Source organism: Eschrichtius robustus, chromosome 20 (assembly GCF_028021215.1).
Source record: "Eschrichtius robustus isolate mEscRob2 chromosome 20, mEscRob2.pri, whole genome shotgun sequence".
Classification (NCBI taxonomy): domain Eukaryota; kingdom Metazoa; phylum Chordata; class Mammalia; order Artiodactyla; family Eschrichtiidae; genus Eschrichtius; species Eschrichtius robustus.
This window is the reverse complement of record NC_090843.1, coordinates 30,640,517-30,666,985: the sequence shown is the minus strand read 5'-3', so window position 1 is coordinate 30,666,985 and position 26,469 is coordinate 30,640,517.

Genomic DNA, 26,469 nt, shown 5'->3' with positions numbered 1-26,469 from the left:
ACAATCTAACATCAGTCATATTCCCAGACCAATGGTTTCCAGAATCAAACCTCAATCTTGTTACCAGGACACAGGGTTCCAGAATCAAACCAATGTCAACTTCCCAGAGCATGGGTTTCCTGTACCAGGCCACAGTCATGTTTCCAGGGCACAGGGTTCCACAATCAAACCTCAGTCATGTTGCCAGTCCACAGGTTTCTGCCATTAAACCTCAGTCAAGTGCCCAGGCCACAGGGTTCCAGAATGAAGCCTCAGTCATTTTGCCAGGCCAGAGTGTTCCACCATCAAACCTCACTCATGATCCCAGGCCACATATTTCCACAACGAAAACCTCAGTTATTTTCCCTGGTCACAGATTTCCACAATCAAACCTCAGTCATATTCCCAGGACACATGGTTCCAGAATCAAACCTCAGTCATGTTCGCAGGCCACAGGGTTCCACTGTCAAACCTCAGTCATGTTCCCAGGACAAAGGTGTGCAGAATCAAACCTCAGTCATGTTCCCAGGGAAAAGGATTCCAGAAACAAACCTCAGTCATGTTGCCAGGCCACAGGATTCCACCATCAAACCTCAGACATGTTCCCAGGCCACAGGGTTCCAGAATCAAACCGTTCTCATGTTCCCAGGCCACAGGGTTCCAGAATCCACTGATGTCATAATTCCAGGCCCCAGGGTTCGAGAATCAATCCTCAGTTATGTTCCCAGGCCAAAGGGTTCCAGAACCAAGCCTCAGTCAGGTTGCCTGGGCACAGTATTGCACAATCTAAACAGATTTCATGTTCCCAGGTCACAGGTTTCCAGAATCACGCCTCAGTCATGTTCCCAGGCCACAGGAAACCAGAATCAAACCTCAGTCATGTTGCCAGGCCATAGGGTACCACCATCAAACCTCAGTCATATTCGCAGACCACAGGTTTCCAGAATCAAACTAATTTCATGTTCCCAGGCAACAGGGTACCAGAATCCAAACCGATGTCATGTTCCCAGGCCACAGGATTCCACAATCAAACATCAGTCATGTTCCCAGGCCAATGGTTGCCAGAATCAAACCTCAGTCATATACCCAGGTCCCATGGTTCCAGAATCAAACCTCAGTCATGTTCCCAGGACACAGGGTTCCAGAATAAAACCTCAGTCATGTTCCCTGGAAACAGGTTTCAAAAAAAAACCCCCAGTCATGTTCCCAGGACACAGGGTACCTGAATCAAGTCTCACTCATATTCCCAGGCCACAGGCTTCCAGAATTAAACCTCAGACACAGTCCCAGGCCACAGGTTTCCAAAATCAAACCTCAGTACTGTTGCCAGGCCACGGTTCCACCATCAAGCCTCAGTCATGTTCCCAGGCCAGAGTGTTCCACAATCAAACCTAAGTCATCTTGCCAGGCCACAGGATTCCAGCATCAAACTTCAGTCCTGTTGCCAGGCCACAGGTTTCCGCCATCAAACCTCAGTCATGTTCCAAATCCTGAGGGTTCCACAATCAAATCTCAGTCATGTTCACAGGACACAGGTGTCCAGAATCAAACCGTTCTCATGTTCCCAGGCCACAGGGTTCCAGAATCCACTGATGTCATAATTCCAGGCCCCAGGGTTCCAGAATCAATCCTCAGTTATGTTCCCAGGCCAAAGGGTTCCAGAACCAAGCCTCAGTCAGGTTGCCAGGGCACAGTATTGCACAATCTAAACAGATTTCATGTTCCCAGGTCACAGGTTTCCAGAATCACGCCTCAGTCATGTTCCCAGGCCACAGGAAACCAGAATCAAACCTCAGTCATGTTGCCAGGCCATAGGGTACCACCATCAAACCTCAGTCATATTCGCAGACCACAGGTTTCCAGAATCAAACTAATTTCATGTTCCCAGGCAACAGGGTACCAGAATCCAAACCGATGTCATGTTCCCAGGCCACAGGATTCCACAATCTAACATCAGTCATGTTCCCAGGCCAATGGTTGCCAGAATCAAACCTCAGTCATATTCCCAGGCCCCATGGTTCCAGAATCAAACGTCAGTCATGTTCCCATTACACAGGGTTCCTGAATCAAGTCTCACTCATATTCCCAGGCTACAGGCTTCCAGAATTAAACCTCAGACATATTCCCAGTCCAGAGGTTTCCACACTCAAACCTCAGTACTGTTGCCAGGCCACGGTTCCACCATCAAGCCTCAGTCATGTTCCCAGGCCAGAGTTTTCCACAATCAAACCTAAGTCATCTTTCCAGGCCACAGGATTCCACCATCAAACCTCAGTCCTGTTGCCAGGCCACAGGGTTCCACCATCAAGCCTCAGTCATGTTCCCAAGCCTGAGGGTTCCACAATCAAACCTCTGTCATGTTGCCAGGCCACAGGGTTCAACCATCAAACCTCAGTCACGTTCCCAGGAAACAGGGTTCCAGAATCAAACCAATGTCATGTTCCCAGGCCACGGGGTTCCGGTATCAGGCCTCAGTCATGTTCCCAGTGCACAGGGTTCCACCATGAAACCGCAGTCATGTTGCCAGTCCACAGGTTTCTGCGATCAAATCAGAGTCAATTCCAGGCAACAGGGTTCCAGAATCAAGCCTCAGTCATGTTGCCAGGCAACAGGGTACCACCATCAAACCTCAGTAATGTTCCCAGGCCACAGGTTTCCTCCATCAAACCTCAGTCATGTTCCCAGGCCACAGGGTTCCTCCATCAAACCTCAATCATGTTCCCAGGACACAGGGTTCCAGAATCAACCAATGTCAGGTTCCCAGACCATGGGTTTCCAGTACCAGGCCACAGTCATGTTTCCAGGGCACAGGGTTCCACAATCAAACCTCCGTCATGCTGCCAGTCCACAGGTTTCTGCCATCCAACCTCAGTCAAGTTCCCAGGCCACAGGGTTCCAGAATCAAGCCTCAGTCATTTTGCCAGGCCAGAATGTTCCACCATCAAACCTCACTCATGATCCCAGGCCACATATTTCCACAACGAAACCTCAGTCATTTTCCCAGGCCACAGGTATCCAGAATCAAACCTCAGTCATATTCCCAGGACCCATGGTTCCAGAATGAAACCTCACTCATGTTCCCCCGCCACAGGGTTCCACATTCAAACCTCAGTCATGTTCCCAGGACACAGGTTTCCAGAATCAAAACGATTTCATGTTCCCAGGCAACAGGGTATCAGAATCAAAAACGATGTCATGTTCCCAGGCCACTGGGTCCCACCATCAAACCTCAGTCCTGTTGCCAGGCCACAGCGTTCTACCATCAATCCTCAGTCATGTTCCCAAGCCTGAGGGTTCCACAGTCAAACCTCTGTCAAGTTGCCAGGACACAGGGTTCAACCATCAAACCTCAGTCATGTTCCCAGGAAACAGGGTTCTAGCATCAAACCAATGTCATGTTCCCAGGCCACGGGCTTCCAGTATCAGGCCTCAGTCATGTTCCCAGTGCACAGGGTTCCACCATCAAACCTCAGTCCTGTTGCCAGTCCACAGGTTTCTGCGATGAAATCAGAGTCAAGTTCCCAGGCCACAGGGTTCCTCCATGAAACCTCAGTCATGTTCCCAGGCCACAGGGTTCCTCCATCAAACCTCAGTCATGTTCCCAGGCCACAGGTTCCACAATCTAACATCAGTCATATTCCCAGACCAATGGTTTCCAGAATCAAACCTCAAACATGTTCCCAGGACACAGGGTTCCAGAATCAAACCAATGTCAACTTCCCAGACCATGGGTTTCCAGTACCAGGCCACAGTCATGTTTCCAGGGCACAGGGTTCCACAATCAAACCTCAGTCATGTTGCCAGTCCACAGGTTTCTGCCATCAAACCTCAGTCAAGTTCCCAGGCCACAGGGTTCCAGAATCAAGCCTCAGTCATTTTGCCAGGCCAGAGTGTTCCACCATCAAACCTCACTCATGATCCCAGGCCACATATTTCCACAACGAAAACCTCAGTTATTTTCCCTGGTCACAGATTTCCACAATCAAACCTCAGTCATATTCCCAGGACACATGGTTCCAGAATCAAACCTCAGTCATTTTCGCAGGCCACAGGGTTCCACTGTCAAACCTCAGTCATGTTCCCAGGACAAAGGTGTGCAGAATCAAACCTCAGTCATGTTCCCAGGGAAAAGGATTCCAGAAACAAACCTCAGTCATGTTGCCAGGCCACAGGATTCCACCATCAAACCTCAGACATGTTCCCAGGCCACAGGGTTCCAGAATCAAACCGTTCTCATGTTCCCAGGCCACAGGGTTCCAGAATCAACTGATGTCATGATTCCAGGCCCCAGGGTTCCAGAATCAATCCTCAGTTATGTTCCCAGGCCAAAGGGTTCCAGAACCAAGCCTCAGTCAGGTTGCCAGGGCACAGTATTCCACAATCTAAACAGATTTCATGTTCCCAGGTCACAGGTTTCCAGAATCACGCCTCAGGCATGTTCCCAGGCCACAGGAAACCAGAATCAAACCTCAGTCATGTTGCCAGGCCATAGGGTACCACCATCAAACCTCAGGCATATTCGCAGACCACAGGTTTCCAGAATCAAACTAATTTCATGTTCCCAGGCAACAGGGTACCAGAATCCAAACCGATGTCATGTTCCCAGGCCACAGGATTCCACAATCTAACATCAGTCATATTCCCAGGCCAATGGTTTCCAGAATCAAACCTCATCATATTCCCAGGCCCCATGGCTCCAGAATCAAACCTCAGTCATGTTCCCAGGACACAGGGTTCCAGATTAAAACCTCAGTCATGTTCCCTGGAAACAGGTTTCAAAAAAAAACCCCCAGTCATGTTCCCAGGACACAGGGTACCTGAATCAAGTCTCACTCATATTCCCAGGCCACAGGCTTCCAGAATTAAACCTCAGACACAGTCCCAGGCCACAGGTTTCCAAAATCAAACCTCAGTACAGTTGCCAGGCCACGGTTCCACCATCAAGCCTCAGTCATGTTCCCAGGCCAGAGTGTTCCACAATCAAACCTAAGTCATCTTTCCAGGCCACAGGATTCCACCATCAAACCTCAGTCCTTTTGCCAGGCCACAGGGTTCCACCATCAAGCCTCAGTCATGTTCCCAAGCCTGAGGGTTCCACAATCAAACCTCTGTCATGTTGCCAGGCCACAGGGTTCAACCATCAAACCTCAGTCACGTTCCCAGGAAACAGGGTTCCAGAATCAAACCAATGTCATGTTCCCAGGCCACGGGGTTCCAGTATCAGGCCTCAGTCATATTCCCAGTGCACAGGGTTCCACCATGAAACCGCAGTCATGTTGCCAGTCCACAGGTTTCTGCGATCAAATCAGAGTCAAGTTCCCAGGCCACAGGGTTCCAGAATCAAGCCTCAGTCATGTTGCCAGGCCACAGGGTACCACCATCAAACCTCAGTCATGTTCCCAGGTCACAGTGTTCCTCCATCAAACCTCAGTCATGTTCCCAGGCCACAGGATCCACAGTCTAACATCAGTCATGTTCCCAGACCAATGGTTTCCAGAATCAAACCTCCATCATGTTCCCAGGACACAGGGTTCCAGAATCAACCAATGTCAAGTTCCCAGGCCATGGGTTTCCAGTACCAGGCCACAGTCATGTTTCCAGGGCACAGGGTTCCACAATCAAACCTCATTCATATTGCCAGTCCACAGGTTTCTGCCATCAAACCTCAGTCAAGTTCCCAGGCCACAGGGTTCCAGAATCAAGCCTCAGTCATTTTGCCAGGCCAGAGTGCTGCACCATCAAACCTCAGTCATGATCCCAGGCCACATATTTCCACAACGAAACCTCAGTCATTTTCCCAGGCCACAGGTATCCAGAATCAAACCTCAGTCATATTCCCAGGACCCATGGTTCCAGAATGAAACCTCACTCATGTTCCCCCGCCACAGGGTTCCACATTCAAACCTCAGTCATGTTCCCAGGACACAGGTTTCCAGAATCAAACCGATTTCATGTTCCCAGGGAACAGGGTATCAGAATCAAAAACGATGTCATGTTCCCAGGCCACTGGGTCCCACCATCAAACCTCAGTCCTGTTGCCAGGCCACAGCGTTCTACCATCAATCCTCAGTCATGTTCCCAAGCCTGAGGGTTCCACAGTCAAACCTCTGTCAAGTTGCCAGGACACAGGGTTCAACCATCAAACCTCAGTCATGTTCCCAGGAAACAGGGTTCTAGAATCAAACCAATGTCATGTTCCCAGGCCACGGGGTTCCAGTATCAGGCCTCAGTCATGTTCCCAGTGCACAGGGTTCCACCATCAAACCTGAGTCCTGTTGCCAGTCCACAGGTTTCTGCGATGAAATCAGAGTCAAGTTCCCAGGCCACAGGGTTCCTCCATGAAACCTCAGTCATGTTCCCAGGCCACAGGTTTCCTCCATCAAACCTCAGTCATGTTCCCAGGCCACAGGTTCCACAATCTAACATCAGTCATATTCCCAGACCAATGGTTTCCAGAATCAAACCTCAAACATGTTCCCAGGACACAGGGTTCCAGAATCAAACCAATGTCAAATTCCCAGACCATGGGTTTCCAGTACCAGGCCACAGTCATGTTTCCAGGGCACAGGTTTCCACAATCAAACCTCAGTCATGTTGCCAGTCCACAGGTTTCTGCCATCAAACCTCAGTCAAGTTCCCAGGCCACAGGGTTCCAGAATGAAGCCTCAGTCATTTTGCCAGGCCAGAGTGTTCCACCATCAAACCTCACTCATGATCCCAGGCCACATATTTCCACAACGAAAAACTCAGTTATTTTCCCTGGTCACAGATTTCCACAATCAAACCTCAGTCATATTCCCAGGACACATGGTTCCAGAATCAAACCTCAGTCATGTTCGCAGGCCACAGGGTTCCACTATCAAACCTCAGTCATGTTCCCAGGACAAAAGTGTGCAGAATCAAACCTCAGTCATGTTCCCAGGGAAAAGGATTCCAGAAACAAACCGCAGTCATGTTGCCAGGCCACAGGATTCCACCATCAAACGTCAGACATGTTCCCAGGCCACAGGGTTCCAGAATCAAACCGTTCTCATGTTCCCAGGCCACAGGGTTCCAGAATCCACTGATGTCATGTTTCCAGGCCCCAGGGTTCCAGAATCAATCCTCAGTTATGTTCCCAGGCCAAAGGGTTCCAGAACCAAGCCTCAGTCAGGTTGCCAGGGCACAGTATTCCACAATCTAAACAGATTTCATGTTCCCAGGTCACAGGTTTCCAGAATCACGCCTCAGTCATGTTCCCAGGCCACAGGAAACCAGAATGAAACCTCAGTCATGTTGCCAGGCCGTAGGGTACCACCATCAAACCTCAGTCATATTCGCAGACCACAGGTTTCCAGAATCAAACTAATTTCATGTTCCCAGGCAACAGGGTACCAGAATCCAAACCGATGTCATGTACGCAGGCCAAAGAATTCCACAATCTAACATCAGTCATGTTCCCAGGCCAATGGTTGCCAGAATCAAACCTCAGTCATATTCCCAGGCCCCATGGTTCCAGAATCAAACGTCAGTCATGTTCCCATTACACAGGGTTCCTGAATCAAGTCTCACTCATATTCCCAGGCTACAGGCTTCCAGAATTAAACCTCAGACATATTCCCAGTCCAGAGGTTTCCACACTCAAACCTCAGTACTGTTGCCAGGCCACGGTTCCACCATCAAGCCTCAGTCATGTTCCCAGGCCAGAGTTTTCCACAATCAAACCTAAGTCATCTTTCCAGGCCACAGGATTCCACCATCAAACCTCACTCCTGTTGCCAGGCCACAGGGTTCCACCATCAAGCCTCAGTCATGTTCCCAAGCCTGAGGGTTCCACAATCAAACCTCTGTCATGTTGCCAGGCCACAGGGTTCAACCATCAAACCTCAGTCACGTTCCCAGGAAACAGGGTTCCAGAATCAAACCAATGTCATGTTCCCAGGCCACGGGGTTCCGGTATCAGGCCTCAGTCATGTTCCCAGTGCACAGGGTTCCACCATGAAACCGCAGTCATGTTGCCAGTCCACAGGTTTCTGCGATCAAATCAGAGTCAATTCCAGGCAACAGGGTTCCAGAATCAAGCCTCAGTCATGTTGCCAGGCCACAGGGTACCACCATCAAACCTCAGTAATGTTCCCAGGCCACAGGTTTCCTCCATCAAACCTCAGTCATGTTCCCAGGCCACAGGGTTCCTCCATCAAACCTCAATCATGTTCCCAGGACACAGGGTTCCAGAATCAACCAATGTCAGGTTCCCAGACCATGGGTTTCCAGTACCAGGCCACAGTCATGTTTCCAGGGCACAGGGTTCCACAATCAAACCTCCGTCATGTTGCCAGTCCACAGGTTTCTGCCATCCAACCTCAGTCAAGTTCCCAGGCCACAGGGTTCCAGAATCAAGCCTCAGTCATTTTGCCAGGCCAGAATATTCCACCATCAAACCTCACTCATGATCCCAGGCCACATATTTCCACAACGAAACCTCAGTCATTTTCCCAGGCCACAGGTATCCAGAATCAAACCTCAGTCATATACCCAGGACCCATGGTTCCAGAATGAAACCTCACTCATGTTCCCCCGCCACAGGGTTCCACATTCAAACCTCAGTCATGTTCCCAGGACACAGGTTTCCAGAATCAAAACGATTTCATGTTCCCAGGCAACAGGGTATCAGAATCAAAAACGATGTCATGTTCCCAGGCCACTGGGTCCCACCATCAAACCTCAGTCCTGTTGCCAGGCCACAGCGTTCTACCATCAATCCTCAGTCATGTTCCCAAGCCTGAGGGTTCCACAGTCAAACCTCTGTCAAGTTGCCAGGCCACAGGTTTCAACCATCAAACCTCAGTCATGTTCCCAGGAAACAGGGTTCTAGAATCAAACCAATGTCATGTTCCCAGGCCACGGGGTTCCAGTATCAGGCCTCAGTCATGTTCCCAGTGCACAGGGTTCCACCATCAAACCTCAGTCCTGTTGCCAGTCCACAGGTTTCTGCGATGAAATCAGAGTCAAGTTCCCAGGCCACAGGGTTACTCCATGAAACCTCAGTCATGTTCCCAGGCCACAGGGTTCCTCCATCAAACCTCAGTCATGTTCCCAGGCCACAGGTTCCACAATCTAACATCAGTCATATTCCCAGACCAATGGTTTCCAGAATCAAACCTCAAACATGTTCCCAGGACACAGGGTTCCAGAATCAAACCAATGTCAACTTCCCAGACCATGGGTTTCCAGTACCAGGCCACAGTCATGTTTCCAGGGCACAGGGTACCACAATCAAACCTCAGTCATGTTGCCAGTCCACAGGTTTCTGCCATCAAACCTCAGTCAAGTTCCCAGGCCACAGGGTTCCAGAATCAAGCCTCAGTCATTTTGCCAGGCCAGAGTGTTCCACCATCAAACCTCACTCATGATCCCAGGCCACATATTTCCACAACGAAAACCTCAGTTATTTTCCCTGGTCACAGATTTCCACAATCAAACCTCAGTCATATTCCCAGGACACATGGTTCCAGAATCAAACCTCAGTCATTTTCGCAGGCCACAGGGTTCCACTATCAAACCTCAGTCATGTTCCCAGGACAAAGGTGTGCAGAATCAAACCTCAGTCATGTTCCCAGGGAAAAGGATTCCAGAAACAAACCTCAGTCATGTTGCCAGGCCACAGGATTCCACCATCAAACCTCAGACATGTTCCCAGGCCACAGGGTTCCAGAATCAAACCGTTCTCATGTTCCCAGGCCACAGGGTTCCAGAATCAACTGATGTCATGATTCCAGGCCCCAGGGTTCCAGAATCAATCCTCAGTTATGTTCCCAGGCCAAAGGGTTCCAGAACCAAGCCTCAGTCAGGTTGCCAGGGCACAGTATTCCACAATCTAAACAGATTTCATGTTCCCAGGTCACAGGTTTCCAGAATCACGCCTCAGGCATGTTCCCAGGCCACAGGAAACCAGAATCAAACCTCAGTCATGTTGCCAGGCCATAGGGTACCACCATCAAACCTCAGGCATATTCGCAGACCACAGGTTTCCAGAATCAAACTAATTTCATGTTCCCAGGCAACAGGGTACCAGAATCCAAACCGATGTCATGTTCCCAGGCCACAGGATTCCACAATCTAACATCAGTCATATTCCCAGGCCAATGGTTTCCAGAATCAAACCTCATCATATTCCCAGGCCCCATGGCTCCAGAATCAAACCTCAGTCATGTTCCCAGGACACAGGGTTCCAGATTAAAACCTCAGTCATGTTCCCTGGAAACAGGTTTCAAAAAAAAACCCCCAGTCATGTTCCCAGGACACAGGGTACCTGAATCAAGTCTCACTCATATTCCCAGGCCACAGGCTTCCAGAATTAAACCTCAGACACAGTCCCAGGCCACAGGTTTCCAAAATCAAACCTCAGTACAGTTGCCAGGCCACGGTTCCACCATCAAGCCTCAGTCATGTTCCCAGGCCAGAGTGTTCCACAATCAAACCTAAGTCATCTTTCCAGGCCACAGGATTCCACCATCAAACCTCAGTCCTTTTGCCAGGCCACAGGGTTCCACCATCAAGCCTCAGTCATGTTCCCAAGCCTGAGGGTTCCACAATCAAACCTCTGTCATGTTGCCAGGCCACAGGGTTCAACCATCAAACCTCAGTCACGTTCCCAGGAAACAGGGTTCCAGAATCAAACCAATGTCATGTTCCCAGGCCACGGGGTTCCAGTATCAGGCCTCAGTCATATTCCCAGTGCACAGGGTTCCACCATGAAACCGCAGTCATGTTGCCAGTCCACAGGTTTCTGCGATCAAATCAGAGTCAAGTTCCCAGGCCACAGGGTTCCAGAATCAAGCCTCAGTCATGTTGCCAGGCCACAGGGTACCACCATCAAACCTCAGTCATGTTCCCAGGTCACAGTGTTCCTCCATCAAACCTCAGTCATGTTCCCAGGCCACAGGATCCACAGTCTAACATCAGTCATGTTCCCAGACCAATGGTTTCCAGAATCAAACCTCCATCATGTTCCCAGGACACAGGGTTCCAGAATCAACCAATGTCAAGTTCCCAGGCCATGGGTTTCCAGTACCAGGCCACAGTCATGTTTCCAGGGCACAGGGTTCCACAATCAAACCTCATTCATATTGCCAGTCCACAGGTTTCTGCCATCAAACCTCAGTCAAGTTCCCAGGCCACAGGGTTCCAGAATCAAGCCTCAGTCATTTTGCCAGGCCAGAGTGCTGCACCATCAAACCTCAGTCATGATCCCAGGCCACATATTTCCACAACGAAACCTCAGTCATTTTCCCAGGCCACAGGTATCCAGAATCAAACCTCAGTCATATTCCCAGGACCCATGGTTCCAGAATGAAACCTCACTCATGTTCCCCCGCCACAGGGTTCCACATTCAAACCTCAGTCATGTTCCCAGGACACAGGTTTCCAGAATCAAACCGATTTCATGTTCCCAGGGAACAGGGTATCAGAATCAAAAACGATGTCATGTTCCCAGGCCACTGGGTCCCACCATCAAACCTCAGTCCTGTTGCCAGGCCACAGCGTTCTACCATCAATCCTTAGTCATGTTCCCAAGCCTGAGGGTTCCACAGTCAAACCTCTGTCAAGTTGCCAGGACACAGGGTTCAACCATCAAACCTCAGTCATGTTCCCAGGAAACAGGGTTCTAGAATCAAACCAATGTCATGTTCCCAGGCCACGGGGTTCCAGTATCAGGCCTCAGTCATGTTCCCAGTGCACAGGGTTCCACCATCAAACCTGAGTCCTGTTGCCAGTCCACAGGTTTCTGCGATGAAATCAGAGTCAAGTTCCCAGGCCACAGGGTTCCTCCATGAAACCTCAGTCATGTTCCCAGGCCACAGGTTTCCTCCATCAAACCTCAGTCATGTTCCCAGGCCACAGGTTCCACAATCTAACATCAGTCATATTCCCAGACCAATGGTTTCCAGAATCAAACCTCAAACATGTTCCCAGGACACAGGGTTCCAGAATCAAACCAATGTCAAATTCCCAGACCATGGGTTTCCAGTACCAGGCCACAGTCATGTTTCCAGGGCACAGGTTTCCACAATCAAACCTCAGTCATGTTGCCAGTCCACAGGTTTCTGCCATCAAACCTCAGTCAAGTTCCCAGGCCACAGGGTTCCAGAATGAAGCCTCAGTCATTTTGCCAGGCCAGAGTGTTCCACCATCAAACCTCACTCATGATCCCAGGCCACATATTTCCACAACGAAAAACTCAGTTATTTTCCCTGGTCACAGATTTCCACAATCAAACCTCAGTCATATTCCCAGGACACATGGTTCCAGAATCAAACCTCAGTCATGTTCGCAGGCCACAGGGTTCCACTATCAAACCTCAGTCATGTTCCCAGGACAAAAGTGTGCAGAATCAAACCTCAGTCATGTTCCCAGGGAAAAGGATTCCAGAAACAAACCGCAGTCATGTTGCCAGGCCACAGGATTCCACCATCAAACGTCAGACATGTTCCCAGGCCACAGGGTTCCAGAATCAAACCGTTCTCATGTTCCCAGGCCACAGGGTTCCAGAATCCACTGATGTCATGTTTCCAGGCCCCAGGGTTCCAGAATCAATCCTCAGTTATGTTCCCAGGCCAAAGGGTTCCAGAACCAAGCCTCAGTCAGGTTGCCAGGGCACAGTATTCCACAATCTAAACAGATTTCATGTTCCCAGGTCACAGGTTTCCAGAATCACGCCTCAGTCATGTTCCCAGGCCACAGGAAACCAGAATGAAACCTCAGTCATGTTGCCAGGCCGTAGGGTACCACCATCAAACCTCAGTCATATTCGCAGACCACAGGTTTCCAGAATCAAACTAATTTCATGTTCCCAGGCAACAGGGTACCAGAATCCAAACCGATGTCATGTACGCAGGCCAAAGAATTCCACAATCTAACATCAGTCATGTTCCCAGGCCAATGGTTGCCAGAATCAAACCTCAGTCATATTCCCAGGCCCCATGGTTCCAGAATCAAACGTCAGTCATGTTCCCATTACACAGGGTTCCTGAATCAAGTCTCACTCATATTCCCAGGCTACAGGCTTCCAGAATTAAACCTCAGACATATTCCCAGTCCAGAGGTTTCCACACTCAAACCTCAGTACTGTTGCCAGGCCACGGTTCCACCATCAAGCCTCAGTCATGTTCCCAGGCCAGAGTTTTCCACAATCAAACCTAAGTCATCTTTCCAGGCCACAGGATTCCACCATCAAACCTCAGTCCTGTTGCCAGGCCACAGGGTTCCACCATCAAGCCTCAGTCATGTTCCCAAGCCTGAGGGTTCCACAATCAAACCTCTGTCATGTTGCCAGGCCACAGGGTTCAACCATCAAACCTCAGTCACGTTCCCAGGAAACAGGGTTCCAGAATCAAACCAATGTCATGTTCCCAGGCCACGGGGTTCCGGTATCAGGCCTCAGTCATGTTCCCAGTGCACAGGGTTCCACCATGAAACCGCAGTCATGTTGCCAGTCCACAGGTTTCTGCGATCAAATCAGAGTCAATTCCAGGCAACAGGGTTCCAGAATCAAGCCTCAGTCATGTTGCCAGGCCACAGGGTACCACCATCAAACCTCAGTAATGTTCCCAGGCCACAGGTTTCCTCCATCAAACCTCAGTCATGTTCCCAGGCCACAGGGTTCCTCCATCAAACCTCAATCATGTTCCCAGGACACAGGGTTCCAGAATCAACCAATGTCAGGTTCCCAGACCATGGGTTTCCAGTACCAGGCCACAGTCATGTTTCCAGGGCACAGGGTTCCACAATCAAACCTCCGTCATGTTGCCAGTCCACAGGTTTCTGCCATCCAACCTCAGTCAAGTTCCCAGGCCACAGGGTTCCAGAATCAAGCCTCAGTCATTTTGCCAGGCCAGAATATTCCACCATCAAACCTCACTCATGATCCCAGGCCACATATTTCCACAACGAAACCTCAGTCATTTTCCCAGGCCACAGGTATCCAGAATCAAACCTCAGTCATATACCCAGGACCCATGGTTCCAGAATGAAACCTCACTCATGTTCCCCCGCCACAGGGTTCCACATTCAAACCTCAGTCATGTTCCCAGGACACAGGTTTCCAGAATCAAAACGATTTCATGTTCCCAGGCAACAGGGTATCAGAATCAAAAACGATGTCATGTTCCCAGGCCACTGGGTCCCACCATCAAACCTCAGTCCTGTTGCCAGGCCACAGCGTTCTACCATCAATCCTCAGTCATGTTCCCAAGCCTGAGGGTTCCACAGTCAAACCTCTGTCAAGTTGCCAGGCCACAGGTTTCAACCATCAAACCTCAGTCATGTTCCCAGGAAACAGGGTTCTAGAATCAAACCAATGTCATGTTCCCAGGCCACGGGGTTCCAGTATCAGGCCTCAGTCATGTTCCCAGTGCACAGGGTTCCTGAATCAAGTCTCACTCATATTCCCAGGCTACAGGCTTCCAGAATTTAACCTCAGACATATTCCCAGGCCAGAGGTTTCCACAATCAAACCTCAGTACTGTTGCCAGGCCACGGTTCCACCATCAAGCCTCAGTCATGTTCCCAGGCCAGAGTGTTCCACAATCAAACCTAAGTCATCTTTCCAGGCCACAGGATTCCACCATCAAACCTCACTCCTGTTGCCAGGCCACAGGGTTCCACCATCAAGCCTCAGTCATGTTCCCAAGCCTGAGGGTTCCACAATCAAACCTCTGTCATGTTGCCAGGCCACAGGGTTCCAGAATCCACTGATGTCATGTTTCCAGGCCCCAGGGTTCCAGAATCAATCCTCAGTTATGTTCCCAGGCTACAGGTTTCCAGAATAAAACCTCAGTCATGTTCTCAGTCCACAGGATTCCAGAACCAAGCCTCAGTCAGGTTCCCAGGGCACATTATTGGACAATGTAAGCAGATGTCATGTTGCCAGGCCACAGGTTTCCAGAATCACGCCTCAGTCATGTTCCCAGGCCACAGGGATCCAGAATGAAACCTCAGTCATGTTGCCAGGCCATAGGGTACCACCATCAAACCTCAGTCATATTCCCAGACCACAGGTTTCCAGAATCACCCCGATTTCATGTTCCCAGGCAACAGGGTACCAGAATCCAAACCGATGTCATGTTCCCAGGCCACAGGATTCCACAATCTAACGTCAGTCATGTTCCCAGGCCAATGGTTTCCAGAATCAAACCTCAGACATGTTCTCAGGACACAGGGTTCCAGAATAAAACCTCAGTCATGTTCCCTGAACATAGCATTCAAAAATAAAACCCTAGTCATGTTCCCAGGCCACAGGGTTCCAGAATCAAGCCTCACTCATATTCCCAGGAAACAGGGTTCCACAATTAAACCTCAGTCATATTCCCAGGCCAGAGGGTTCCACAATCAAACCTCAGTCATGTTGCCAGTCCATGATTCCATCATCAAGCCTCAGTCATGTTCCCAGGCCAGAGTGTTCCACAATCAAACCTAAGTCATCTTGCCAGGCCACAGGATTCCAGCATCAAACTTCAGTCCTGTTGCCAGGCCACAGGTTTCCACCATCAAACCTCAGTCATGTTCCAAATCCTGAGGGTTCCACAATCAAACCTCTGTCATGTTGCCAGGACACAGGGTTCAACTATCAAACCTCAGTCATGTTCCCAGGAAACAGGTTTCCAGAGTCAAACCAATGTCATGTTCCCAGGCCATTGGGTTCCAGTATCAGGCCTCAGTCATGTTCCCAGTGCACAGGGTTCCACCATAAATCCTCAGTCATGTTGCCAGTCCACAGGTTTCTGCGATCAAACAACATTCAAGTTCCCAGGCCACAGGGTTCCATGATCAAGCCTCAGTCATGTTGCCAGGCCACAGGGTACCACCATCAAACTTCAGTCATATTCCAAGGCCACAGGGTTCCTCCATCAAACCTCAGTCATGTTCCCAGGCCACAGGATTCCACAATCTAACATCAGTCATGTTCCCAGACCAATTGTTTCCAAAATCAAACCTCAATCATATTCCCAGGACACAGGGTTCCATAATCAAACCAGTGTCAAGTTCTCAGGCCATGGGTTTCCTGTACCAGGACAGAGTCATGTTTCCAGGGCACAGGGTTCCACAATCAAACCACAGTCATGTTTCCACTCCACAGGTTTCTGCCACCAAACCTCAGTCAAGTTCCCAGGCCACAGGGTTCCAGAATCAAGCCTCAGTCATTTTGCCAGGCCAGAGTGTTCCACCATCAAACCTCACTCATGATCCCAGGCCACATATTTCCACACTGAAACCTCAGTCATTTTCCCAGGCCACAGTTATCCAGAATCAAACCTCAGTCATATTCCCAGGACCCATGCTTCCAGAATCAAACCTCACTCATGTTCCCCCGCCACAGGGTTCCACATTCAAACCTCAGTCATGTGCCCAGGACACAGGTTTCCAGAATCAAACCGATTTCATATTCCCAGGCCACAGGGTTCCAGAACCAAGCCTCAGTCAGGTTGCCAGGGCACAGTATTCCACAATCTAAACAGATTTCATGTTCCCAGGTCACAGGTTTCCAGAATCACTCCTCAGTCATGTTCCCAGGCCACAGGAAACCAGAATCAAACCTCAGTCATGTTGCCAGGCCATAGGGTACCACCATCAAACTTCAGTCATATTCCCAGGCCACAGGGTTCCTCCATCAAACCTCAGTCATGTTTCCAGGCCACAGGATTCCACAATCTAACATCAGTCATGTTCCCAGACCAATGGTTTCCAAAATCAAACCTCAATCATATTCCCAGGACACAGGTTTCCAGAATCAAACCAGTGTCAAGTTCTCAGGCCATGGGTTTCCTGTATCAGGACACAGTCATGTTTCCAGGGCACAGGGTTCCACAATCAAACCACAGTCATGTTTCCAATCCACAGGTTTCTGCCACCAAACCTCAGTCAAGTTCCCAGGCCACAGGGTTCCAGAATCAAGCCTCAGTCATTTTGCCAGGCCAGAGTGTTCCACCATCAAACCTCACTCATGATCCCAGGCCACATATTTCCACACTGAAACCTCAGTCATTTTCCCAGGCCACAGGTATCCAGAATCAAACTTCAGTCATATTCCCAGGACCCATGCTTCCAGAATCAAACCTCACTCATGTTCCCCCGCCACAGGGTTCCACATTCAAACCTCAGTCATGTTCCCAGGACACAGGTTTCCAGAATCAAAACGATTTCATATTCCCAGGAAACAGGGTATCAGAATCAAAAATGATGTCATGTTCCCAGGCCACTGGGTCCCACCATCAAACCTCAGTCCTGTTGCCAGGCCACAGCGTTCTACCATCAATCCTCAGTCATGTTCCCAAGCCTGAGGGTTCCACAGTCAAACCTCTGTCAAGTTGCCAGGACACAGGGTTCAACCATCAAACCTCAGTCATGTTCCCAGGAAACAGGGTTCTAGAATCAAACCAATGTCATGTTCCCAGGCCACGGGGTTCCAGTATCAGGCCTCAGTCATGTTCCCAGTGCACAGGGTTCCACCATCAAACCTCAGTCCTATTGCCAGTCCACAGGTTTCTGCGATGAAATCAGAGTCAAGTTCCCAGGCCACAGGGTTCCTCCATGAAACCTCAGTCATGTTCCCAGGCCACAGGGTTCCTCCATCAAACCTCAGTCATGTTCCCAGGCCACAGGTTCCACAATCTAACATCAGTCATATTCCCAGACCAATGGTTTCCAGAATCAAACCTCAAACATGTTCCCAGGACACAGGGTTCCAGAATCAAACCAATGTCAACTTCCCAGACCATGGGTTTCCAGTATCAGGCCACAGTCATGTTTCCAGGGCACAGGGTTCCACAATCAAACCTCAGTCATGTTGCCAGTCCACAGGTTTCTGCCATCAAACCTCAGTCAAGTTCCCAGGCCACAGGGTTCCAGAATCAAGCCTCAGTCATTTTGCCAGGCCAGAGTGTTCCACCATCAAACCTCACTCATGATCCCAGGCCACATATTTCCACAACGAAAACCTCAGTTATTTTCCCTGGTCACAGATTTCCACAATCAAACCTCAGTCATATTCCCAGGACACATGGTTCCAGAATCAAACCTCAGTCATGTTCGCAGGCCACAGGGTTCCACTATCAAACCTCAGTCATGTTCCCAGGACAAAGGTGTGCACAATCAAACCTCAGTCATGTTCCCAGGGAAAAGGATTCCAGAAACAAACCTCAGTCATGTTGCCAGGCCACAGGATTCCACCATCAAACCTCAGACATGTTCCCAGGCCACAGGGTTCCAGAAACAAACCGTTCTCATGTTCCCAGGCCACAGGGTTCCAGAATCCACTGATGTCATGATTCCAGGCCCCAGGGTTCCAGAATCAATCCTCAGTTATGTTCCCAGGCCAAAGGGTTCCAGAACCAAGCCTCAGTCAGGTTGCCAGGGCACAGTATTCCACAATCTAAACAGATTTCATGTTCCCAGGTCACAGGTTTCCAGAATCACGCCTCAGTCATGTTCCCAGGCCACAGGAAACCAGAATCAAACCTCAGTCATGTTGCCAGGCCATAGGGTACCACCATCAAACCTCAGTCATATTCGCAGACCACAGGTTTCCAGAATCAAACTAATTTCATGTTCCCAGGCAACAGGGTACCAGAATCCAAACCGATGTCATGTTCGCAGGCCACAGGATTCCACAATCTAACATCAGTCATGTACCCAGGCCAATGGTTTCCAGAATCAAACCTCAGTCATATTCCCAGGCCCCATGGTTTCAGAATCAAACCTCAGTCATGTTCCCAGGACACAGGGTTCCAGAATAAAACCTCAGTCATGTTCCCTGGAAACAGGTTTCAAAAAAAAACCCCCAGTCATGTTCCCAGGACACAGGGTACCTGAATCAAGTCTCACTCATATTCCCAGGCCACAGGCTTCCAGAATTAAACCTCAAACACAGTCCCAGGCCACAGGTTTCCAAAATCAAACCTCAGTACTGTTGCCAGGCCACGGTTCCACCATCAAGCCTCAGTCATGTTCCCAGGCCAGAGTGTTCCACAATCAAACCTAAGTCATCTTTCCAGGCCACAGGATTCCACCATCAAACTTCAGTATTTTTGCCAGGCCACAGGGTTCCACCATCAAGCCTCAGTCATGTTCCCAAGCCTGAGGGTTCCGCAATCAAACCTCTGTCATGTTGCCAGGCCACAGGTTTCAACCATCAAACCTCAGTCATGTTCCCAGGAAACAGGTTTCCAGAATCAAACCAATGTCATGTTCCCAGGCCACGGGGTTCCAGTATCAGGCCTCAGTCATATTCCCAGTGCACAGGGTTCCACCATCAAACCGCAGTCATGTTGCCAGTCCACAGGTTTCTGCGATCAAATCAGAGTCAAGTTCCCAGGCCACAGGGTTCCAGAATCAAGCCTCAGTCATGTTGCCAGGCCACAGGGTACCACCATCAAACCTCAGTCATGTTCCCAGGTCACAGTGTTCCTCCAGCAAACCTCAGTCATGTTCCCAGGCCACAGGGTTCCTCCATGAAACCTCAATCATGTTCACAGGACACAGGGTTCCAGAATCAACCAATGTCAAGTTCCCAGGCAATGGGTTTCCAGTACCAGGCCTCAGTCATGTTTCCAGGGCACAGGGTTCCAGAATGAAGCCTCAGTCATTTTGCCATTCCACAGGTTTCTGCCATCAAACCTCAGTCAAGTTCCCAGGCCTCAGATTTCCACAATCAAACCTCAGTCATATTCCCAGGACACATGGTTCCAGAATCAAACTTAGTCATGTTCGCAGGCCACAGGGTTCCACTATGAAACCTCAGTCATGTTCCCAGGACAAAGGTGTGCAGAATCAAACCTCACTCATGTTCCCAGGCAAAAGGATTCCAGAAACACACCTCAGTCATGTTGCCAGGCCACAGGATTCCACCATCAAACCTCAGACATATTCCCAGGCCACAGGGTTCCAGAATCAAACCGTTCTCATGTTCCCAGGCCACACGGTTCCAGAATCCACTGATGTCATGTTTCCAGGCCCCAGGGTTCCAGAATCAATCCTCAGTTATGTTCCCAGGCTACAGGTTTCCAGAATAAAACCTCAGTCATGTTCTCAGTCCACAGGATTCCAGAACCAAGCCTCAGTCAGTTTCCCAGGGCACATTATTGGACAATGTAAGCAGATGTCATGTTGCCAGGCCACAGGTTTCCAGAATCACGCCTCAGTCATGTTCCCAGGCCACAGGAATCCAGAATGAAACCTCAGTCATGTTGCCAGGCCATAGGGTACCACCATCAAACCTCAGTCATATTCCCAGAACACAGGTTTCCAGAATCACCCCGATTTCATGTTCCCAGGCAACAGGGTACCAGAATCCACACCGATGTCATGTTCCCAGGCCACAGGATTCCACAATCTAACGTCAGTCATGTTCCCAGGCCAATGGTTTCCAGAATCAAACCTCAGACATGTTCTCAGGACACAGGGTTCCAGAATAAAACCTCAGTCAAGTTCCCTGGACATAGCATTCAAAAATAAAACCCTAGTCATGTTCCCAGGCCACAGGGTTCCAGAATCAAGCCTCACTCATATTCCCAGGAAACAGGGTTCCACAATTAAACCTCAGTCATATTCCCAGGCCAGAGGGTTCCACAATCAAACCTCAGTACTGTTGCCAGGCCATGATTCCACCATCAAGCCTCAGTCATGTTCCCAGGACAGAGTGTTCCACAATCAAACCTTAGTCATCTTGCCAGGCCACAGGATTCCAGCATCAAACTTCAGTCCTGTTGCCAGGCCACAGGTTTCCACCATCAAACCTCAGTCATGTTCCAAATCCTGAGGGTTCCACAATCAAACCTCTGTCATGTTGCCAGGACACAGGGTTCAACTATCAAACCTCAGTCATGTTCCCAGGAAACAGGTTTCCAGAGTCAAACCAATGTCATGTTCCCAGGCCATGGGGTTCCAGTATCAGGCCTCAGTCATGTTCCCAGTGCACAGGGTTCCACCATCAAACCTCAGTCATGTTGCCAGTCCACAGGTTTCTGCGATCAAACAACATTCAAGTTCCCAGGCCACAGGGTTCCATGATCAAGCCTCAGTCATGTTGCCAGGCCACAGGGTACCACCATCAAACTTCAGTCATATTCCCAGGCCACAGGGTTCCTCCATCAAACCTCAGTCATGTTCCCAGGCCACAGGATTCCACAATTTAACATCAGTCATGTTCCCAGACCAATTGTTTCCAAAATCAAACCTCAATCATATTCCCAGGACACAGGGTTCCAGAATCAAACCAGTGTCAAGTTCTCAGGCCATGGGTTTCCTGTACCAGGACTCAGTCATGTTTCCAGGGCACAGGGTTCCACAATCAAACCACAGTCATGTTTCCACTCCACAGGTTTCTGCCACCAAACCTCAGTCAAGTTCCCAGGCCACAGGGTTCCAGAATCAAGCCTCAGTCATTTTGCCAGGCCAGAGTGTTCCACCATCAAACCTCACTCATGATCCCAGGCCACATATTTCCACACTGAAACCTCAGTCATTTTCCCAGGCCACAGGTATCCAGAATCAAACCTCAGTCATATTCCCAGGACCCATGGTTCCAGAATCAAACCTCACTCATGTTCCCCCGCCACAGGGTTCCACATTCAAACCTCAGTCATGTTCCCAGGACACAGGTTTCCAGAATCAATCCGATTTCATGTTCCCAGGCAACAGGCTACCAGAATCCAAACCGATGTCATGTTCCCAGGCCACAGGATTCCACAATCTAACATCAGTCATGTTCCCAGACCAATGGTTTCCAGAATCAAACCTCAATGATGTTCCCAGGACACGAGGTTCCAGAATCAAACCAATGTCAAGTTCCCAGGCCATGGGTTTCCAGTACCAGGCCACACTCATATTTCCAGGGCACAGGGTTCCACAATCAAATCTCAGTCATGTTCACAGGACACAGGTGTCCAGAATCAAACCTCGGTCATGTTCCCAGGGAACAGGGTTCCAGAACCAAACCTCAGTCATGTTCCCAGTCCACAGGGTTTCAGAATCATCCACTGTCATGTTCCCAGGCCAGAGGGTTCCACAATCAAACCTCAGTCATGTTTCCAGGCCCCAGGGTTCCAGAATCAATCCTCAGTTATGTTCCCAGGCCAAAGGGTTCCAGAACCAAGCCTCAGTCAGGTTGCCAGGGCACAGTATTCCACAATCTAAACAGATTTCATGTTCCCAGGTCACAGGTTTCCAGAATCACGCCTCAGTCATGTTCCCAGGCCACAGGAAACCAGAATCAAACCTCAGTCATGTTGCCAGGCCATAGGGTACCACCATCAAACCTCAGTCATATTCGCAGACCACAGGTTTCCAGAATCAAACTAATTTCATGTTCCCAGGCAACAGGGTACCAGAATCCAAACCGATGTCATGTTCGCAGGCCACAGGATTCCACAATCTAACATCAGTCATGTACCCAGGCCAATGGTTTCCAGAATCAAACCTCAGTCATATTCCCAGGCCCCATGGTTTCAGAATCAAACCTGAGTCATGTTCCCAGGACACAGGGTTCCAGAATAAAACCTCAGTCATGTTCCCTGGAAACAGGTTTCAAAAAAAAACCCCCAGTCATGTTCCCAGGACACAGGGTACCTGAATCAAGTCTCACTCATATTCCCAGGCCACAGGCTTCCAGAATTAAACCTCAGACACAGTCCCAGGCCACAGGTTTCCAAAATCAAACCTCAGTACTGTTGCCAGGCCACGGTTCCACCATCAAGCCTCAGTCATGTTCCCAGGCCAGAGTGTTCCACAATCAAACCTAAGTCATCTTTCCAGGCCACAGGATTCCACCATCAAACTTCAGTATTTTTGCCAGGCCACAGGGTTCCACCATCAAGCCTCAGTCATGTTCCCAAGCCTGAGGGTTCCGCAATCAAACCTCTGTCATGTTGCCAGGCCACAGGTTTCAACCATCAAACCTCAGTCATGTTCCCAGGAAACAGGTTTCCAGAATCAAACCAATGTCATGTTCCCAGGCCACGGGGTTCCAGTATCAGGCCTCAGTCATATTCCCAGTGCACAGGGTTCCACCATCAAACCGCAGTCATGTTGCCAGTCCACAGGTTTCTGCGATCAAATCAGAGTCAAGTTCCCAGGCCACAGGGTTCCAGAATCAAGCCTCAGTCATGTTGCCAGGCCACAGGGTACCACCATCAAACCTCAGTCATGTTCCCAGGTCACAGTGTTCCTCCATCAAACCTCAGTCATGTTCCCAGGCCACAGGGTTCCTCCATGAAACCTCAATCATGTTCACAGGACACAGGGTTCCAGAATCAACCAATGTCAAGTTCCCAGGCAATGGGTTTCCAGTACCAGGCCTCAGTCATGTTTCCAGGGCACAGGGTTCCAGAATGAAGCCTCAGTCATTTTGCCATTCCACAGGTTTCTGCCATCAAACCTCAGTCAAGTTCCCAGGCCTCAGATTTCCACAATCAAACCTCAGTCATATTCCCAGGACACATGGGTCCAGAATCAAACTTAGTCATGTTCGCAGGCCACAGGGTTCCACTATGAAACCTCAGTCATGTTCCCAGGACAAAGGTGTGCAGAATCAAACCTCACTCATGTTCCCAGGCAAAAGGATTCCAGAAACACACCTCAGTCATGTTGCCAGGCCACAGGATTCCACCATCAAACCTCAGACATATTCCCAGGCCACAGGGTTCCAGAATCAAACCGTTCTCATGTTCCCAGGCCACACGGTTCCAGAATCCACTGATGTCATGTTTCCAGGCCCCAGGGTTCCAGAATCAATCCTCAGTTATGTTCCCAGGCTACAGGTTTCCAGAATAAAACCTCAGTCATGTTCTCAGTCCACAGGATTCCAGAACCAAGCCTCAGTCAGTTTCCCAGGGCACATTATTGGACAATGTAAGCAGATGTCATGTTGCCAGGCCACAGGTTTCCAGAATCACGCCTCAGTCATGTTCCCAGGCCACAGGAATCCAGAATGAAACCTCAGTCATGTTGCCAGGCCATAGGGTACCACCATCAAACCTCAGTCATATTCCCAGAACACAGGTTTCCAGAATCACCCCGATTTCATGTTCCCAGGCAACAGGGTACCAGAATCCAAACCGATGTCATGTTCCCAGGCCACAGGATTCCACAATCTAACGTCAGTCATGTTCCCAGGCCAATGGTTTCCAGAATCAAACCTCAGACATGTTCTCAGGACACAGGGTTCCAGAATAAAACCTCAGTCAAGTTCCCTGGACATAGCATTCAAAAATAAAACCCTAGTCATGTTCCCAGGCCACAGGGTTCCAGAATCAAGCCTCACTCATATTCCCAGGAAACAGGGTTCCACAATTAAACCTCAGTCATATTCCCAGGCCAGAGGGTTCCACAATCAAACCTCAGTCATGTTGCCAGGCCATGATTCCACCATCAAGCCTCAGTCATGTTCCCAGGACAGAGTGTTCCACAATCAAACCTTAGTCATCTTGCCAGGCCACAGGATTCCAGCATCAAACTTCAGTCCTGTTGCCAGGCCACAGGTTTCCACCATCAAACCTCAGTCATGTTCCAAATCCTGAGGGTTCCACAATCAAACCTCTGTCATGTTGCCAGGACACAGGGTTCAACTATCAAACCTCAGTCATGTTCCCAGGAAACAGGTTTCCAGAGTCAAACCAATGTCATGTTCCCAGGCCATGGGGTTCCAGTATCAGGCCTCAGTCATGTTCCCAGTGCACAGGGTTCCACCATCAAACCTCAGTCATGTTGCCAGTCCACAGGTTTCTGCGATCAAACAACATTCAAGTTCCCAGGCCACAGGGTTCCATGATCAAGCCTCAGTCATGTTGCCAGGCCACAGGGTACCACCATCAAACTTCAGTCATATTCCCAGGCCACAGGGTTCCTCCATCAAACCTCAGTCATGTTCCCAGGCCACAGGATTCCACAATTTAACATCAGTCATGTTCCCAGACCAATTGTTTCCAAAATCAAACCTCAATCATATTCCCAGGACACAGGTTCCAGAATCAAACCAGTGTCAAGTTCTCAGGCCATGGGTTTCCTGTACCAGGACTCAGTCATGTTTCCAGGGCACAGGGTTCCACAATCAAACCACAGTCATGTTTCCACTCCACAGGTTTCTGCCACCAAACCTCAGTCAAGTTCCCAGGCCACAGGGTTCCAGAATCAAGCCTCAGTCATTTTGCCAGGCCAGAGTGTTCCACCATCAAACCTCACTCATGATCCCAGGCCACATATTTCCACACTGAAACCTCAGTCATTTTCCCAGGCCACAGGTATCCAGAATCAAACCTCAGTCATATTCCCAGGACCCATGGTTCCAGAATCAAACCTCACTCATGTTCCCCCGCCACAGGGTTCCACATTCAAACCTCAGTCATGTTCCCAGGACACAGGTTTCCAGAATCAATCCGATTTCATGTTCCCAGGCAACAGGCTACCAGAATCCAAACCGATGTCATGTTCCCAGGCCACAGGATTCCACAATCTAACATCAGTCATGTTCCCAGACCAATGGTTTCCAGAATCAAACCTCAATGATGTTCCCAGGACACGAGGTTCCAGAATCAAACCAATGTCAAGTTCCCAGGCCATGGGTTTCCAGTACCAGGCCACACTCATATTTCCAGGGCACAGGGTTCCACAATCAAATCTCAGTCATGTTCACAGGACACAGGTGTCCAGAATCAAACCTCGGTCATGTTCCCAGGGAACAGGGTTCCAGAACCAACCCTCAGTCATGTTCCCAGTCCACAGGGTTTCAGAATCATCCACTGTCATGTTCCCAGGCCAGAGGGTTCCACAATCAAACCTCAGTCATGTTTCCAGGCCCCAGGGTTCCAGAATCAATCCTCAGTTATGTTCCCAGGCCAAAGGGTTCCAGAACCAAGCCTCAGTCAGGTTGCCAGGGCACAGTATTCCACAATCTAAACAGATTTCATGTTCCCAGGTCACAGGTTTCCAGAATCACGCCTCAGTCATGTTCCCAGGCCACAGGAAACCAGAATCAAACCTCAGTCATGTTGCCAGGCCATAGGGTACCACCATCAAACTTCAGTCATATTCCCAGGCCACAGGGTTCCTCCAACAAACCTCAGTCATGTTTCCAGGCCACAGGATTCCAAAATCTAACATCAGTCATGTTCCCAGACCAATGGTGTCCAAAATCAAACCTCAATCATATTCCCAGTACACAGGGTTCCAGAATCAAACCAGTGTCAAGTTCTCAGGCCATGGGTTTCCTGTATCAGGACACAGTCATGTTTCCAGGGCACAGGGTTCCACAATCAAACCACAGTCATGTTTCCACTCCACAGGTTTCTGCCACCAAACCTCAGTCAAGTTCCCAGGCCACAGGGTTCCAGAATCAAGCCTCAGTCATTTTGCCAGGCCAGAGTGTTCCACCATCAAACCTCACTCATGATCCCAGGCCACATATTTCCACACTGAAACCTCAGTCATTTTCCCAGGCCACAGGTATCCAGAATCAAACTT